At 39.4% G+C, this 7,918-nt stretch overlaps 1 long non-coding RNA gene across 1 annotated transcript; it reads right to left on the minus strand.

The window, feature by feature from the left end:
* Window positions 1-1,248: 1,248 nt before the first annotated feature.
* On the minus strand, window positions 1,249-2,437 carry LOC125202760. Its single transcript, XR_007173186.1, has 3 exons — window positions 1,996-2,437; window positions 1,588-1,845; window positions 1,249-1,470 (listed from the first exon to the last, which is right to left on the minus strand). It is a non-coding gene; the product is annotated as an uncharacterized LOC125202760 (long non-coding RNA).
* Window positions 2,438-7,918: the final 5,481 nt, after the last annotated feature.

The raw sequence follows: 7,918 nt of genomic DNA on the forward strand, positions 1-7,918 counted from the left end.
CTTGTGTCTAAGACACTTGACTCATGTATTTTATTGCTTTCCTTGATTCTTGTTAGTTAAGTCGATTATTTTTTAAGTGCGTAGACTGAAAAAGAGATGTTTAAATGGGTTATGCGTAGGGAGAGAAAATTAGGAGGGAAAATAAAGTATAAAGAAAGAATAAAATATGTGAGAATATTACTTATTGCCAAAAATAGATTTGACTTAATTGTATTAATTTTTTTAAAATAAAAGAAATGACTCAATTAATAGAGAACGGATAGAGAGTAAATAAAAATAGAACTAAAATTTATTAATTTTATTTATTCACCCTCTTTTACCTTTGTTTAAACTCATGCAAATTAAAGTAGATGATGAAGGGAGTATTCCCTAGAAAAAATGGTTACTTATCTCTTCATGCATTGTTACACATGACATGATCATGAGGATAACATAGAAAAATACACTATTTAAACCATATCACAGCTGAAAACCATTCTAATGTTAGATTACCACTTTTATTTCCACTGAGCAATGCAAATGTCATTAATAATTTACGAATCCCAAAGCAAAAGCCACAGGAATATATATGAACGTGAAAAATAATTTATATTTTTAAAAGATGGATGAAGTACAATAACATGATTATTTATTTGTGTATGTGCCCGTATTCACCCCTCTCATTTTAACAAAATTTCTATTTACCCTCCTAACAAAATCTATAAAGCATGGTGCACCACTTTCATAATAGAACCAATTCATCATCCCAAAACCATCTTAATAATGCCTCCACCCTCCAGCTTCCTCATCTTCTTCCTCCTCGTCTCGTCTCTCAGGGACGAGGCGACCGGAGTGAGTGATCTCAAAATTTACGACACCCCAATCGCCGAAGGCAACGCTGTCTCCATCCCCGCGATAGTTGGCACCCGCAACCACATCTCCAATACAGACAACACGTTGGTGTCCCACAGGTCACCAACACTGCCTCCGCGAAATCAAGGTAGTTATAACTTAACTTAAGGGGCGGACGTAGGAAAAAAAAACTTTAGTATGTTTACCAATTTTATTTGAAAATAAATTTTTTTCAAATTATTACTCCTATTATTATTGATAATGACTTTTGCATAACAATTAACATAAAAATAAATTTAACTGTTGGAAGAAGATCACGGAGTATCTCGCTATATCCGGAGGAAGATACACAAGATTATATTATACCAATCATAGGAGATTTGAATCATGTAATTAATGATAATTAGGTTTTCCTTGTATAGTTTTTCCTAAGCCTATATAATAATGTCTAATGTACAAAGTCATATATCAATGAAATATAGAATTCCCTTTACCGATATTTATCATGGTATCATGAGCAGGAACGATTCTTGGCTCAGAAAATCTTCATCATAGCCAAATTATACCTTTCTCGACCTTTTTTGATTATACCTTTTCTCGACCCTTTTTTAGCCCATAACCAAATCAGAAAACCAGAACCTACATATCAGAAACATGTCAGATACAGAAGACAACAAGGCCGATCCAGAAAATTCAACAAGATTGAAGAACAGCAAGAACGTCACTGTGGCGTTCAAGCTAAACGGAAAGAATTACCCACTGTGGTCAAGACTTATAAAAGTCAAGATCGGAGGGCGAGGTGCTTATTCGCACATCAGGAACAACCCCCCAGAACCAGGAAGCAAAGGATACGATGATTGGGAAGAAGACGACTTGGTGGTATTTTCTTGGATTGTAGACAACATCGAGAATGACATTGTCGCTGATTTCGCCCACCATCTAACATCGAAAGCACTTTGGGACAGCCTCGCTGTAACATTTGAGAACAGGGCAGACAAGTACCATATCTACGATCTGGAGGATAAAGCAATAAACATTAAACAGGGCAACCTTGATCTGGAAACTTATTACCGGAGGATCCACGGGCTATGGATCAGCATCGACAGAAGCCAGAAGCAACCAATTAGTTGCTGTGATAAAGGAATCGATCAGTTTCGAACATACTCGAACGAGAAACGATTGATTAAATTTCTGACTGGATTGAATCAGGAGTACGATTCAATTCGGAGGGACATCTTGAAGGAGGAACCGACCCCATCAGTCGAGGCAGCCTACGGATGGGTGAAGACGGAGGCGGCTCGACGTCGTATCATGCCACCGGCGTCGTCTCCACCCGTTGTAGATGCCGACGGTGTGAATACCGAGTCATCATTTGGGGATATTGGACATGGGCTTGCTGCTCAGAGCAACCGTCCGCCACATCGGGATCGACTTCAACGCCCCGGAGCTACCGGCCGACCAGGGAACCGGCCAGACAAATCAAATCTCTGGTGCACTCACTGCCAGAGACCGAAGCACACCTATGAGACATGCTTCAAGCGATTGGGGTACCCAGAGTGGTGGGAAGAAAGGCAGAAAACTAGAGCCACTCAACCCCAGGCAAAGATGGCGGTCGGCGTGACGGAGGAGGGGCAGCCCCGAGGTCAGACCGGAAATCATGGGGGAACGACCAATCAAAGGTCGACGGTGACTGGAGAAGCTCCAACCGGCGGCGGCAACATCCGGGGAGTCGGGAATTTCGCCGAACGGGCGGAGATGGCGGCGGCAGGAGGTATCGGGTTTGGTTTTAAACCAAACCCTATCCCTTTTTCTAAATTATGCTTTTTAACCCCAGATTGTGTGAATTTAGAGATTAAACCCCATGATTTTAAAAAGGAACCCTCATATTATATGAATTCATATATTGACCCCCTGACTATCCAGAATCTTGATATACACCCCAATATAGTGAGAAAACGTGAAATACACCCCAGCCTATGCAATTATGTGTCAAAAAATCCATTTGCTCCGTTAGAAAAATTATCCGTTGCATTTCTTGTGAGTAAAGGGGTTGAAACAACAAAGGGGTGGATTTTTGATTGTGGGGCGACTGATACTATGACCCCGGATAAGAGTGATTTCAGTGACATGAGTGGAATTACAAAAACATATATTAAGACTGCGAGTGGGGAATTGATTACTGTTGAGGGTTCTGGCACTATTGAAATCTCTCCTACTCTCAAACTCAGAAATTGCTTATATGTTCCGACTTTGTCTCAGCGATTGATGTCTATAAGTCATGTGACGAAGGAGTTGAATTGCACTCTTCTAATGCATCCTGATTTTTGCATTTTACAGGATATTCGGACGAGGAGGATTCTTGGGCGTGGCACTGAGAAGCATGGACTCTACTACGTGGACGAGATAGCTCAAACTGGCAGTGCGATGCTGGCTCACGGGTCCACGAAACAAGAAATTTGGCTGTGGCACCGAAGACTAGGACACCCTTCTCCTGGTTATTTTAAACTTCTTTTTCCAAACCTTTCTATTCCTACTGATTTTGCATGTGAGACTTGTGTTTTGGCCAAAAGCCACAGACAATCTTTTAAACTCTCGAACACTCGTATGAATACTATTTTTTCCTTGGTACATTCTGATGTGTGGGGTCCCGCTCCTATTGTTGGTGGGGGAAACTTTCGATACTTTGTGATATTTGTTGATGATTGCACTAGAATGACTTGGATTTATTTTATGAAACATAAGTCTGAAGTTATTGATAAGTTTGTCTTATTTTTTAAAATGGTTCAAACTCAATTTCATACCACCATCAAAACCCTTCGATCTGATAATGGGAGGGAATTTGTTAATAGCTCTATGACACAATTTTTTCAAGAAAAGGGAATGGTTCACCAGACTTCTTGTGCTTATACACCCGAACAAAATGGGGTAGCGGAACGGAAAAATAGGACAATCCTAGAAATAACCCGAGCCCTAATGATTGAATCCAAAGTCCCAACACATTTCTGGCCAGAAGCTATAGCCACATCTGTCTACCTCATAAATCGCCTACCCACAAAAATCCTTAACAAAAAAACTCCTCTCGATATCCTGTCCAAACTATCCACAATCCCTCAACACCTGAACCTTCAACCCAAAGTTTTTGGCTGCACGGTTTATGTTCATGTCCCAAAACACGAAAGAACCAAATTATCCCCATGTGCTACCAAATGTGTCTTCGTTGGGTACGGGATAAACCAGAAGGGCTACCGATGTTTTGACCCCAATACCCGTAAAATTACCACCACCATGAACTGTAATTTCCTAGAAACCGAATTCTTTTACCACACCCACCTTCGTAGTCAGGGGGAGAGTGATCCCGGTAATTCCACAGACTATCTTAGTTGGGTTGTGCCACTTCCAAACTCTTCGATTGAGGATCCAACAGAGTCAGTTGTCACTGCCGCCGAGCAGGTCTCGCCAATAGAGTCATCTCATCCGCAATCCCTTGATCCTTCTCCAACGATATCCGAGGTAATTACTGAACCAAGTCCCATTACGGTTTCTACTGACCCGATAAGTGCAGAACCACTAGAAGAAGACAACACAATTGACAGCGACACTGGAGGATATGTTCTTCCTTATCGGAGTACAAGAGGGGTCCCGCCAAAAAGATATTCTCCCGAAAGGATTGGGAAGAAGAGCCGATACGGAGTGGCGAATTTTGTGCAAGGAAACCTTACAAAAATGGCAAGAGCATTTGAAGCTGCCTTATACGAGGAAGAAGAGATTCCTCAATCGACGGAGGAAGCAATGAAACATAAACACTGGAGAGAGGCAATGTCCACTGAAATGAAGGCACTAATGAGGAACGATACTTGGGTCAAAGGCAAGTTACCAGAAGGAGTAAGGGCTGTCGGGTGTAGATGGGTGTTCACGATAAAAAGGAGGCCAGATGGCACGATAGAGAGATATAAAGCCAGACTTGTGGCAAAGGGATATACTCAAACTTATGGTGTGGATTACGCTGAGACTTTCTCACCTGTGGCAAAGATTAACACTGTAAGAGTGCTATTCTCGATTGCTGCTAACAAGGATTGGCCACTTCATCAGTTCGATGTGACTAATGCATTCCTACATGGAGAATTACCAAAACCAGTTTTCATGGAGCCCCCACCTGGGTTCACGGATGAATTTCAAAGTGGAGAAGTATGTAAGCTACAGAAGACTTTATACGGGCTGAAACAGTCTCCGAGAGCATGGTTTGGGAGGTTCACGGAGGTGATGAAAAAGTATGGGTACAAGCAGAGCAATTCTGACCACACGCTGTTTATCAAGAAACGAGAAGGAAAAATCACGTGTTTGATCATATACGTGGATGACATGATTATCACCGGGGATGACGAAGAAGAAATGGCAGCGCTAAGGAAAAACTTGTTCAGTGAATTTGAGATGAAAGATTTGGGGTTACTGAAGTATTTTTTGGGAATAGAGGTGCTAAGGTCGAAGAAGGGAATCTTCATAAATCAGAGGAAGTATGTACTGGATTTGTTGGCTGAAGTTGGGATGGTGGACTGTAAACCAGCAGATACCCCAATAATTCAAAACCACGGACTGCAGATAAGGAAAGAGGCGAAGCAGGCTGATAGAGCGAAATACCAACGTTTGGTTGGGAAATTGATTTATCTATCGCATACGAGACCAGATATTGCCTATGCCGTGGGGGTGGTAAGCCAGTTCATGCACGCACCCCAAGAAGAACATTGGGAGGCAGTTCTGCGGATTGTTCGGTATTTAAAGGGGACAGCCGAACATGGGCTTCTGTTTGAAAAACATGGGCACTTACAGATACATGGATTTACCGATGCTGATTGGGCCGGAAACCCAAATGATAGGAAGTCAACTGCAGGGTACTTCACCTTTGTAGGAGGAAATCTCGTGACATGGAGGAGTAAGAAGCAGAAAGTAGTGGCACTATCTAGTGCGGAAGCGGAGTTTCGTGGGATTAAGAGTGGGTTGACCGAGTTACTATGGTTGCGCAGGCTTATGAAGGAGTTGGAGTTGTTTTCATCCCAAACGTGCAGATTGTATTGTGATAATAAGGCAGCCATCAGTATTTCAGAGAATCCGGTTCAACATGATCGAACCAAGCATGTGGAAGTGGATAGACACTTCATAAAGGATAACATTGAAGCAAAGATTGTTGAGATGCCATATGTCAAGTCTGAAGATCAGCTAGCAGACATCCTGACAAAGGCCGTGAACTCAAAATCCTTTCGAGAGGTATTATGCAAGTTGAGTATCGGAAACCCCGTTACTTAACTTGAGGGGGAGTGTTGGAAGAAGATCACGGAGTATCTCGCTATATCCGGAGGAAGATACACAAGATTATATTATACCAATCATAGGAGATTTGAATCATGTAATTAATGATAATTAGGTTTTCCTTGTATAGTTTTTCCTAAGCCTATATAATAATGTCTAATGTACAAAGTCATATATCAATGAAATATAGAATTGACTATGTTAAATCCTTTACCGATATTTATCAAAATTTTTTATCTAATTATGTTAGTATTTCTTACAAGTTTTGAAATGGAAAAAAAGTAAATGATACAAACACATAGCATATTATTATTTTTAATAACATAAAAATATTTTTATATCCTTCCAGTTCCAAAATCTCTCTCTCTCTCTCTCTCTGGATCATTAGCCTGAGTTTAAGTTTTATGGTTGAAAATTTATCATATAAAGTAGCTCTCTTGCGGTGTTTAAAAATCACAGTTAGCATATATATATACTCCATGCAAATACTATATAAAATCCGATTTTAAAATTCGATCATTAGTGTCAGAAATTAAACTCCACATTCGCTCAATTTCAGTACACAAATAAGAATCTTTATTAGTACTGCGTATATGATTTTTTTAAATAGTTATAATTAAGTTTTGTCTGTATGACTTGCTCCTTTGTGTGAACTATTTTGGAATGTTTTGAATGAAAGTACAGCACGTGAAAAGTAGTAAAGTTTGAGTCCCATTATTTATTTATTTATTGCAAAAATTATGAAAGAAGTCAAAATTTATTCTCCCATTGATTATGATCTTTTAAGATAACTATAGCACCACTCAATAATAATTTACTAGTACTATTTATTTCTTCTGTTCATTTTTTGCTAATTCGGTATACAAAATAGTCCATTTTTATTTATAAACAGTATCTCACAATATATTACCTTCATATTAACGACTACACTTTAATGACTACACTATATATGTACCCTTTTTCTCTACTCTTAACACAATCAATTAATTATATTTATAAAATATGAATTGCTCATTTCTCGGACTATTTTATACATGTACTTTTCTCATCCCAGTCTCTCTATTAAATATATAGATCTCAACAGAACTATATAGTGTCTGTGAATATTTTTATTGAACTCTGTAAAAACATAACTATAACAATCATATAAAATCCAAGAAAGAGAAAATAAAGAGTGATTGAGAAGAATACATAACAGTAGAGAATTTGGTAGAATACATTAGACTATAGAGAAATTAGGTAAGTATATACAATGGTGATTAATTTCTCAATTAATGTAATGATGTGACTTGTCTTGTGTAATTGTATGTCTTGAAATGTGTCCGGTGTTAGATCATTCACATTAGTGGACAATGCTATCCTTATTCCATCTCCAATTTTCTCATATTACATAGCATATTATCATCCACCTATCTTCAGTCCTCTGTTCATATTCATTTCCACATCAAAATTGTACCCGTCTCGGCTGGGAGGGACATGAACTAAGTGGCTCAGCAAGGAGAAGGGTGTGCCACCACCCGCATCCGCATGCCACGTTTCTCACCACATGTCCATCCATCGCTAATTGAGAGGGAGTATTCCGATCAATCACGTCACCCAAACCAAGCTGCCTCAACCAAAACACTTAGTATCAAGAATTCAATAGTTTGGAGGTTAATGGACAAAATAAGTATGTAAATGATGGTACCTGCCCATATTTGTTCACTAACAAAGTGAATCAAACCAATTAGTTTACCATAAACCAAACCAATCTAATTTTTATGCTGAATACTATACTAATGCAGAA

Source organism: Salvia hispanica, chromosome 1 (assembly GCF_023119035.1).
Source record: "Salvia hispanica cultivar TCC Black 2014 chromosome 1, UniMelb_Shisp_WGS_1.0, whole genome shotgun sequence".
NCBI classification, from domain to species: domain Eukaryota; kingdom Viridiplantae; phylum Streptophyta; class Magnoliopsida; order Lamiales; family Lamiaceae; genus Salvia; species Salvia hispanica.